The sequence below is a fragment of the Mixophyes fleayi genome, chromosome 9 (assembly GCF_038048845.1).
Source record: "Mixophyes fleayi isolate aMixFle1 chromosome 9, aMixFle1.hap1, whole genome shotgun sequence".
NCBI lineage: Eukaryota > Metazoa > Chordata > Amphibia > Anura > Limnodynastidae > Mixophyes > Mixophyes fleayi.
The window spans coordinates 18,582,609-18,593,935 of NC_134410.1; positions in this window are offsets into that span (position 1 = coordinate 18,582,609).

Here is an 11,327-nt window from a genome sequence, read left to right on the forward strand (position 1 = left end):
GTATTTTTATTTGTATGCCTTTTAGTTACCTTTTTACTGTAACCCAGTAATGTGCCAATAAAAGTACCAGACAAAACACTCTATTTAACCTTTTGGATATGTTCCAAAGGCAGAATAGTGGCAATTCTCATAGTAGAATATTCGTGTTCACACTACGCCTTTTTACTACTTTGTGTTGTTTCAATACACCTTGAAATGCGCGTTTCACATCCTTATTTTTTAAACTATAAATGAGAGGGTTCAACATAGGCACGACAGCTGTATAGACAAGGGACAATAGTTTATCGGAGTCCAAGGTGAACATGGAGGCAGGCCGGAGGTACAAGCATGACAGTGTAGCATAGAAGAGAAGGACGACCGTGAGGTGTGATGAGCATGTGTAGAATGCTTTGCGCCTCCCAGTGGCAGAACCAATCTTCAGAATGGCACCTATGATGCTAATGTAAGAGATTAGAGTGAGCAAGAAGGGGGTGAGACCAGAGAATATTGCTTCGATGAGAATCGTCTTCTCCAGGAGAGAGGTGTCACTACAAGAAAGTTTCATAAGGGCTAGGAGGTCACAGAAGAAATGGTTGATGATGTTGGAGGTGTAGCAGGAAAACCTATAAACAATGTAAGTAAAAGGGATTGTGTCCAAGAATCCCAAGATCCAACATGTGGTGGACAGAACAATGCAGACCTTTTGGCTCATCACCATATGATAACGCAAAGGGTTGCAGATGGCGACATAGCGGTCATAACTCATAGCTGTCAATATCAACAGCTCAATTCCGACTAAAGACATAAAGAAATGCAGCTGCAGGAGACATTCTGACAACAATATCCTGTTGTCTCCTGATATGAATGTGAACATGATCCTATGCAAGGTGATTGTGGTGTACATAATGTCCAAACAAGACAGGTTACACAGTAAAAAGTACATGGGAGTGTGCAGGGCGGGGTCCAAGAAGATCAGGAAGACAATGGTCACATTCCCTCCAATAGTCACCAGGTAGATGATCAAAACAAAGAGAAAAACAGCAGCCTGAACATCCAGTAAGTCTGAAATACCGGCAAACACAAAGTATGTGATACCGGAGATGTTTCTGTAGTTTGTTGTCTGCACCATATTTGCTAGTAAAATAGGAATATAAAATAGTTTCACTTATCAGAATTTTAAATAGCAATGTAAAATTGTTCCCTCTATCAATTAAACATCTAGGAGTAAATTTATCAAGCTGCTGGTTTAAAAGAAGTGGAGATGTTGCCTGTAGCAACCAATCAGATTCTAGTTATTATTTTGTAGAATGTACTAAATAAATGATAGCTAGAATCTGATTGGTTGCTATAGGCAACATCTCCACTTTTCTAAACCTGCACTTTGATAAACTTACCCCCTGGTGTCTAAATTATAGACCACAATCTCAAAATCAAGAAAATCTTAGTTGAGAATTAACTTACCACTTTATGATTCTTAGGGCTAGATTTCCTAAACTGCGGGTTTTAAAAAGTGGAGATGTTGCCTATAGCAAGCAATCAGATTCTAGTTATCCTTTTTTTTAGTACATTCTACCAAATGACAGCTAGAATCTGATTGGTTGCTACAGGCAACATCTCCACTTTTTCAAACCCTCAGCTCGATAAATTTACCTCTAAGTGTCATATAAAAGTCTAACCTCCAGCCACTTTAGAACCAGCCCTGATGTAAAGTTACATTACCTGTTTTAGATGTGGAACGTTTGTGAGTATGAAAACTGATTTATTTTTAATTTGGCAAAGTGGGATCAGAAATGTGTTTTTCTGCCGAAGTGCAAATGAAAGGTTCACAATTGGAACTCTCTCAAACCTTTAGAAACCGTGCTATAATGTTAGTATTGACCATGGAATTGCTGAATGCTGACTGCAATCATGCTCTTTATGACAATGTTTCATGCTTGTTCTATAGCGGTGCTCTTGTTTATGTAAGATGATATTGAATGATTATATTCTTACTTCAACGCTTACTTTATAATGTAACACAATGCTTTAATTTAAAATAAAATTATAGGGCAAACCCTCGCCTCTTCCAGAATAAGATTAGTGCACAATTCAAGTCTTTTTGTTCAGTAAAAACTACAAATGTTGGCTTTATATAAATAAAAGATAGTAATAAAAGCTGTATATAGTTGGCTGTAGAATGACCGCCATTAATTAATGTAATTTATGCTGCATATATTTTAACTGTATCCTCCAAAACAAGGCTGATAACTTGGTTAATGTAAGGATTGGTTTTATAAGAATAATTGTGACAAATCATTCAAAGCATCAAATCTGTCATATCACATCTATGCCAACTTCCTCCACTAACCATTCACCTAAGAAATAAACATACTTCACTTCTCTAATAATAATAATTGTCATCCTTCAGTGCACCTGCAGGTTCTGAGACACACACACACACATGCACTTTTACCCATAGAATTACACTTCACATAAATATGCAGAATAAGTTTTTTATCTCTTACCTGAAACAGTTTTACAGCTATTGAGTAACACAGTCGCCCATTATTAATATTAAAATGACATATCTGCAAATGGTTCCAGATTGTGCTAAATTAATTGCATATAGCTAATTATCATTGTTGTGCAGTATTTATATAGCTCATATTACGCACGGTTTTGCAAAAAGAGACATCCGACATGATGCAGTATCCGTCCATTAACATGCTATGAATCATATTCTGAGAGGACCCTGCTCACAGCATCTTACAATATATTTGGATATTGGAGATTGTTTCAATAGTCTTTCAAATTTTTACAAAATTAACATGATGATCAGGAATAAAGTTCAACCATTCATTTGAACAGAACCTGCAATTTATTAAATTTAACATTTGAAAGATGTTTCTGTTCAAATGCAATCATCTGTGGTTTAAACATAACAGTAAGATAGAAACATTGCAGTATAATAAAAACATAACAGTAAGCTAGAAACATTGCTGTGTAATAGAAACATTGTAGTATAATAAAAACACAACAGTAAGATAGAAACATTGCAGTATAATAAAAACATAAGAATAAGCTAGAAACATTGCAGTATAATAGAAACATTGCAGTATAATAAAAACATAACAGTAAGATAGAAACAGCAGTGTAATAGAAAGTACCTCAGGCATCTCAGTTTGAGGACTGGAACAACAGCTGATTTGTGACTGATAGAAATGTGTGTTGGCTCTAATATGTGGTTATTCCATTGTGTATGTGCTGCTAAATTAGATTAACTGCACTGCTCAAATCGATTTTTACTGTACTTTGGCAAAACTATAAGTTAAAATTCATTACATTGAACACGTTAATAAACTCCTAAAGATGTCTTCTACCATCCAAGATGTACACTATATACTATACAAATCCATAAACCATAGTAAATTTTTTACTTGATGCCTCACTCTCTGAGTCTGAGTTTAATTTAAAGAGCCAAAAATACAAACAAAGCCATTTACAGATACAGGGTCTCTTGCCTAGATATATGTTATCCAGAAAGCTACGGAAAAACAGAATGAATAAAAGGGGAATATGATTTACTTATAATGTCAAACACACAGACATGATTGTCAAGTGAGTCATTCAGTCACTGTGAGGAGCACTGTTAAACAATTTATTTAGGAGGTGAATGGGCAGCACAGTAGCCTAGTGGTTAGCACTTGTGCTTCACAGCACTGGGGTCATGAGTTTGATTCCCGACCATGGCCTTATCTGTGTGGAGTTTGTATGTTCTCCCTGTGTTTGCGTGGGTTTCCTCTGGGTGCTCCGGTTTCCTCCCACACTCCAAAAACATACTGATAGGTTAATTGGCTGCTATCAAAAATTGACCCTAGTCTCTACCTGTCTGTATGTATATGTGTGCGAGTGTGTGTGTCTATATTAGGGAATTTAGACTGTAAGCTCCAATGGGGCAGGGACTGATGTGAATGAGTTCTCTGTACAGCGCTGCGGAATTAGTGGCGCTATATAAATAACTGATGATGATGATGATGATGAATGCCAGAGGCAGTATGGAGAACAATAGTATTTTCTGAATAAGTCATAAACACTCAAGATAATTGGTCCATTACATGTGTTTGTATATACCTGACCATCAAATAAAAATGTAACTGCACCAGTAAAATGCTCTACATTAAAACAAAAATACATTATCTCCACAAATAAATGCAATATGGCACTGTGCCTCTATCACAACAACAGAGATGCATAGCAGAATGTCCATCCAGCTAGCGTAGTATATGTGTAAATACAGTACATTACAAGAATACATGAAACATACAGTCCGGGTGCCTGTATATACCTAGTTTCAGGTCTGTTCCTCAATGTGAATCTGTGAGCTAGATACTTATGGATTGGAGATAGACTTGGGATATTGTCTCTGGAGTTTATGAAATTGATCTGAATGCATCATTAAATTAGTTATGTTTAATCTTAGCAATAATTAGTAATAATTACTATAATAATAAATAGCTAGTTATAACTTTTAGTACGCATTGTTTTATTAATTTCTATGTAAGTTTGCATCAGCCTTTAACTTATGATTTGCTGTTGGATTTCTACTAACATCACACTTTGTCAACCAGCCTTCACTGCATATTTTGTCCAGGGCCATCCAAGTACTGACCCAAAGGCAGTGCCGTAACTAGACATTTTAGTGCCCTGGGCGAGACAAGGCACCGGTGCCCCCCATCTAAGTGGGAGTGGCATTTGACAAGTGGGTGTGGCCAACCTAATGTGGGGGTGTGGCTAGCACCTTACTGAAATAATTCTGTTACACATATTTGCAAATGCATGAGATATATATACATATACAGGGCTTTTTTCCCATTGAACGCTGGGAACGGCGTTCCGGCACCTTTTTTTATTTTATTTTATTTTTTACTTTTTTTTTTTTCTCTGCGGTGCTGCTACAGTGCAGCACCGCATCTGTGTGTGTGTGTGTGTGTGTGTGTGTGTGTTTGTGTGTGTCCTGCTTCCGTCGGCCGGAAGCAGGGCAGCGGGAGGAGCAGCGATCGAACTAAGAAGAATGAAAAGAAGTATGCAAAGAAGGTAAGTAATACTGACTACAGAAAGCGGGAAGGGGCGAAAGTAGAAGAGGGCTACAGAAAAAGAAAGGGCGAGCAGAAAGAAGGCAACAGAATAGAGGGGGAGCAGAAAGAAGGCTACAGAATAAAGGGCGAGCAGAAAGAAGGCTACAGAATAAAGGGGAGCAGAAAGAAGGCTACAGAATAGAGGGGGAGCAGAAAGAAGGCTACAGAATAGAGGGGGAGCAGAAAGAAGGCTACAGAATAGAGGGGGAGCAGAAAGAAGGCTACAGAATAGAGGGGGAGCAGAAAGAGGGCTACAGAATAGAGGGGGAGCAGAAAGAGGGCTACAGAATAGAGGGGGAGCAGAAAGAAGGCTACAGAATAGAGGGGGAGCAGAAAGAGGGCTACAGAATAGAGGGGGAGCAGAAAGAAGGCTACAGAATAGAGGGGGAGCAGAAAGAGGGCTACAGAATAGAGGGGGAGCAGAAAGAAGGCTACAGAATAGAGGGGGAGCAGAAAGAAGGCTACAGAATAGAGGGGGAGCAGAAAGAGGGCTACAGAATAGAGGGGGAGCAGAAAGAGGGCTACAGAATAGAGGGGGAGCAGAAAGAGGGCTACAGAATAGAGGGGGAGCAAAAAGAAGGCTACAGAATAGAGGGGGAGCAGAAAGAAGGCTAAAGAATAAAAGGGGAACAGAAAGAAGACTACAGAATAGAGGGGGAGCAGAAAGAAGGCTACAGAATAAATATATATATATATATATATATATATATAATTTTTTATTTTTTTTCATAAAAGATTAATAAGACGTGAGTTCCGGCACCTTTTTTTTTTACAAAAAAAGCACTGTATATATATATATATATATATATATATATATATACACCAATGGGACACCATAGTCCCCATTGAGTATTATGGGGACTGCTGGATTGTGCGATAATTTGCTTAATGAGGAAGATATCTCCGATATCTCCTGTTAGACTTTTGTTAAATGGCCACATTACTTAAAAATGTCTAAGCCATTCAGAAAAATCCATTTCGCATAGTTTAGGGCTCTGTGATTGTACAATTCATTATCCTTTATTGGATATTAATTACATATTACTTCAAAAGTTTGGTTAAATTCAACTTACATAATGTACAATTCTGTCCAGAAAAAAAACATACATAAAACACAATTGTATACATTTATAAGTCTCTGTAATATTATGCACCACATGAAATGAAAGTTATTTCTTATCAGTGTTCAGCACTGAGGCAAACATGTGAAATGGTTAAAAGATGACAACCAGTTAAAATTCACAAAGCTTCTATTTATAAACAATGTCCTGAATGAACATTCCTCCTAATGTTTGTAAATCCTGAATATTGGCATAGGTGTCCAGGAAGAGTGGAAACGTTCACTTACAGTTAGTGGCAGTATATCCCTTTCCGTGTCCGGTTTCTATCTGCAGAGCTTGTTACCTCTCCTATATAAATTGGAGGGTGATTAACTCCTGGATCTGGCGTGACTGCAGCATTCCATCCAGCTTCTGAAAGGGACTAATACACACGGACGTCATGAGAGAGAGAGAGATTAACTTTCCGACAGGAAGGTCGGCATTTGGAACGCAAAGCGAATATAGCCTTGGTACTATACAATAAATCTGGAGTATTGTTATTACAAATATGGTTCTCATAAAAACCTTAATAAAAACCTTAATGGAACATGATAATTGTGTGATGTTATTAATTCATAAAGGTTATGAAAGGGTTCATTCCTTTACAGAGCATTTCTCTACCTTTTGCTCTTAGCAGATCATAAATGTATACCCCCAGTTATCCTATGTGCATACAGGTTATCATTTATAATGATCTTGATACAGACACACTGCGATTATTAGATTGATAGGTTTGGGTGAGCCTCCAAGTAAGTAGGCTGTATACATAATGCCAGTTATAATGGTCTTAATGCATGCACAGTCTAGTTTCCCATATAATAAGGTGAATGACATGTTCCCTTGTTGGGTTACAAAAAGGTGGTTATTTCTTTACTTTTTGGGAACTGAAAGAATCTCCCTATCAGGTTGGAACATCCCTGTGGGGATAGGTCATTTGAGTTGTGGTAATAAATATATGTTGGCTCTAAAAGTACTTTCCTGTTAGTATCCCTGATTTCTTCATAAGCTATTATAACAACCCCCCTGTCATATTTGCCTCTCTGCAAAGAGTCCTCTTAGGCTTGTTTATCGGTTTATCTAGAGTTAGATTGGTGCAATTGCGTCTGACTCTAGTGAACTGTTCTTTGGGGATATTATTGCACCATTTTTAAGGTGGTTGCTGGAGGTCAGAATAAAGGAATTTAAATCAGCAATGTTTTGGTCTGTATTTGGCCCTCGGTTATGGAAATGTCCAGATCTAAAAATTATAATCTTTCTTTACTGGTGTGGGCAGCGAATCAAAGGTTTAAGTCATTGATATGGATGTCTTGGAATTTATTCAGTTGTTCTTTAGTTCTGGTCCATAGTCACAACACATCATCTATGTATCTAAACCACCCTAGAATGTGGGACGAATAAGGGTTGATATTCCAAATGGTATTGCTTTCCTATTTGGCCATGAACAGGTTTGGGTAACTGGGCTCAAATTTCGCACACATTGCGGTTCCGCGAACCTGTTTACTGTTCTTCCCATTGAACCAGAAGTAATTATGGTTTAAGATGAACCAAATTCCTTCCATAATGAAGTTGATTTATTCATTGGGAATGTCTGTCTCGGCAGTAAAGATATGTTTGACATGTTTGTATCCTGCTCTGTAGTCAATCACGGTGTATAGTGAGGTAACATCACATGTTATAAGTGTGTACCCTGTGTGCCAAGTGATATTGTCCAATATCTGTAATACGTGGCTGGTGTACCTTAGCTGGCTTCACTGTTTCATGACAGTGAGTTGAAGTAAGGTATCTACATAACAGGAGAGGTTGGTTGTCAAAGAGTTGATACCTGATACTATTGGTCTACCTTGTGGATTAATGATTGTTTTATGTATTTTAGGTAAGCAATATATAATGGGAAGTCTTGGGTTCTTGATGTGTAATTATTGACATTCTGCTTTGGTCAGAATGTCCTTCTCTAATGCTCCAATGAGGAGTTTTCCTAACTCACCATTATAGGTTCTCTAGGGTCATTTGGGAATGATTTGTATGTGGATCTATCCTCTAATTGCCTTTCCAATTCCTGCAAGTAGTTTGTTTTATCCAGCATCATAAACCCACCCCCTTTGTCAGCTGGTTTATGACTATGTCCTTCTTTTGTTCCAAACTTTTCAATGTTTGTCTCTCTAATTTAGTGTTGTTGCTCCTGGTATTTTTGTTCTTGGATCTAGTAGGCATTGCTTTAAGGTTATTTTTTACAAGTTTTTTAAAGATCTTTTTGAAAGGTCTTAGACATTTTGAGAGGTCTAAGAATGAACCTTTTTGATAAAATGTAGATTTATTCCTCAAAATGGTATGTATATATTGTGGACTCTCAATAGCCTTACTCGGTTCTGATCTAGGTGCCAATTTAGTATTTAAAAAGAACATTTTCAGAATAGTCTTACTAATAAATTTCTGGAGATCGATGTATGATTTAAATTTATTGAGTGACTTTGTTGGAGCAAATGTTAGGCCTCTATTGAGTAGCTCTGTTTGGTCGTTTGTCAGTTCTAGGCTAGTTAAGTTGAAAATTCCTTTGGGATGAGTTTGGCGATTCATTTTTTTTTGTTTTTTTTGGGAGTCTTGTCCCTAATTCTCTTAATTCCCTTCCCCTTCCTTGCTTCCCTCTTGGGATTCTGGCCTTCCTTTTTATTTTGTCAAGCTCAGGGAATTTGGTTTGTTTACTTCCAGTGGAATTTGTGTGGTTTCTTGGGCTAACTCTAAAAAATGGTCTATATAGCTGTCTGCATCGGATTCTTCAATTCTGTCCCTTGTGGGGTATTTTTCAACCCGTTTGAGTTTGTTCAAGAGACTAGATTGTCCTTGTGTCAGTTTGTAGTACGTATTTCTTGCTCCTTTTTGGTAACTTTGTTTTAGGTTTAAGTTATAGGTTTATTCAGTGTCCCCAAATCTCTGGGGTCTAGCAGTTTATAGATTCTTTTCCTCTTATTAAACACTAGTGTTTTTTTTATATTAAGGGAGATCATAATTGCCTGTATCTGAATTCAGATGTGTCAGATGTAATAGATTTGTAAATTTCCCAATTCCTATTTTGTTTTGGCTTATGTATGTATGGGCCTGTAGGATTTTTTAAAGTAATGTTGTGGTAGCCTAAATTGACATCCTTTAGGTCTCTTATGAATTTCCTTTCCTTAATTTTTGATTACTTCTTCTTCAGTACCCTTGATTTTATTGAGGGTTAATTTCTCCAGATTTGTAAAATCTTCTAGATTCTCAATAGGTTTGAGTCTATCCTGTATTAGTTTTAATTTGTAATCTATCTTAGATAGAGAAGTTTCCCTATTTTCAGTAATTAATGTCATAAGTGAAAATAAACAAGTGTCCAATGTTTTGTTCCATTTTTCTATGAAATCTTTCTCTTCAGAGATAAACGTGGGGTCTTTTTTTTTATCCTTAAGCCCCATAGGAGTGGTTTTATTTTTCATATATTTACTTAGGGTTGTAGACTTCCATCATTTTTTTTAACTTTTAGGTTAAGTTTTTTTATACCTCAGAAAGTTTGAGCAAAGGTATCCTTATTTACTTGTGGGTCTGTTACTCTCCCTTCTTTTCTAGAGAAAATGTTCCACACTCTAGCTAATCTTTTACTCCTAATATTCTGTATCATTCCTGGATTTATGTAATCAGCATGTTGCTGATTTACCCTTGGGACCTAGAGATTTAATGATAATTGATATATATTAGGGCTATCTGCGCTTCTTGGGAAAGTAGTTGTGCTCCCACTAAATGGAACCTTTTGGATTATAGAGGGAGTTCCCTACCCTCTAAAAGTTATGCGATACCACTGCACATTCAGTGCAAACAGGAAGGGGGGAAGAGAGACGCTGACGCCGCGATCATGTGAGTATTTGTATACTCACATGATTGCGGCACCGGAGCCCCCCCCCGCTGCGCCACGATCATGTGAGTATACAAATGTACAAATACTCACATGATCGCTGCGCAGGGTACTGGACCGGCCCATACAGCCATCAGCCCTTCCGACAAATGCCAGGAGTGCCAGATGACCAGTCCGGCCCTGTCTACTAGCAAATCTGCATTTGATGGTGCACTGTGGCGTCTCTCATTCTGCTGAGTTGATCCGTCAGTTGTTGGGTTGTTTATAGAATTTAATTATCCTCCTGGTTTTATGCTACTTTCCTCACATTCTTGTAGTCCATTCACTATACTAAATGTTTCATTTTTAATCGTTATTTTCATAAATATGTAGCGTCCTTCTTGATCACATCAGGTGTTGTATATTGTATACCGAATGTGTTTTCTATATAAGATTATAACTCCTTATGGTTGTACAAGGCTGAATTGTATTCTTTTATTCATGTGTCCCTCATAACATATTAAATATTAAAAACATTTAAAAACAGATGGCCAAACTTTATGATTAGCTTTCTGCAATATCACCATTAAACAATTAAACATTTAGGGGCATATTCAATTAGCTTTTGGATTCGCGGCAACGCGCGTTGCCGCGAAAAGTGCGCGTTCTTGCGGGTATTACGGTACCGCATTAACGCGGATTTTCGTTCGCAACCCTATGGGCTGCGAAAGAAAATCCACGTTATTGCGGTACCGTGTATTACGTTTCGCGGCTGTTCCGGCGCGTTACCGCGAATCCAAAAGCTAATTGAATATGCCCCTTAGATCTTTAAGAGATTCATTAAGAAACTTTGGTTTGTATTAAATATGTCTTAGTAATAAAGATAATGACTGTATACCATGTTATTGATAAGACTGATTGGTCTATATACTAAGCGGTTATTAAAACTACTTGTTTCCAGACTCTTCTGATCGCTGTTGGCGTGGGTGCTCCCATGAGGGTAACTTTATCCATATATGGTGGACTTGTCCCAAATTAACAAACTTTTGGGCCGAGATTAAACACCTGATCCAATCGATTCTCCAGATAGCAATACCATTAGAGCCTAAATTTTTTCTCTTGCCCTTGGGATCGCCAGCGGCGACTCAACACCAAAACAAGTTAGCTAGGCACATCCTGACGGCAGCTACCTGCCAAATTGCAGCAGACTGGAGGCAGCAATCTCCACCTTCGCTTCAGGCCGTTATTAACAGAGTTTGGCAGGTTCAGCGCCTGGAATAC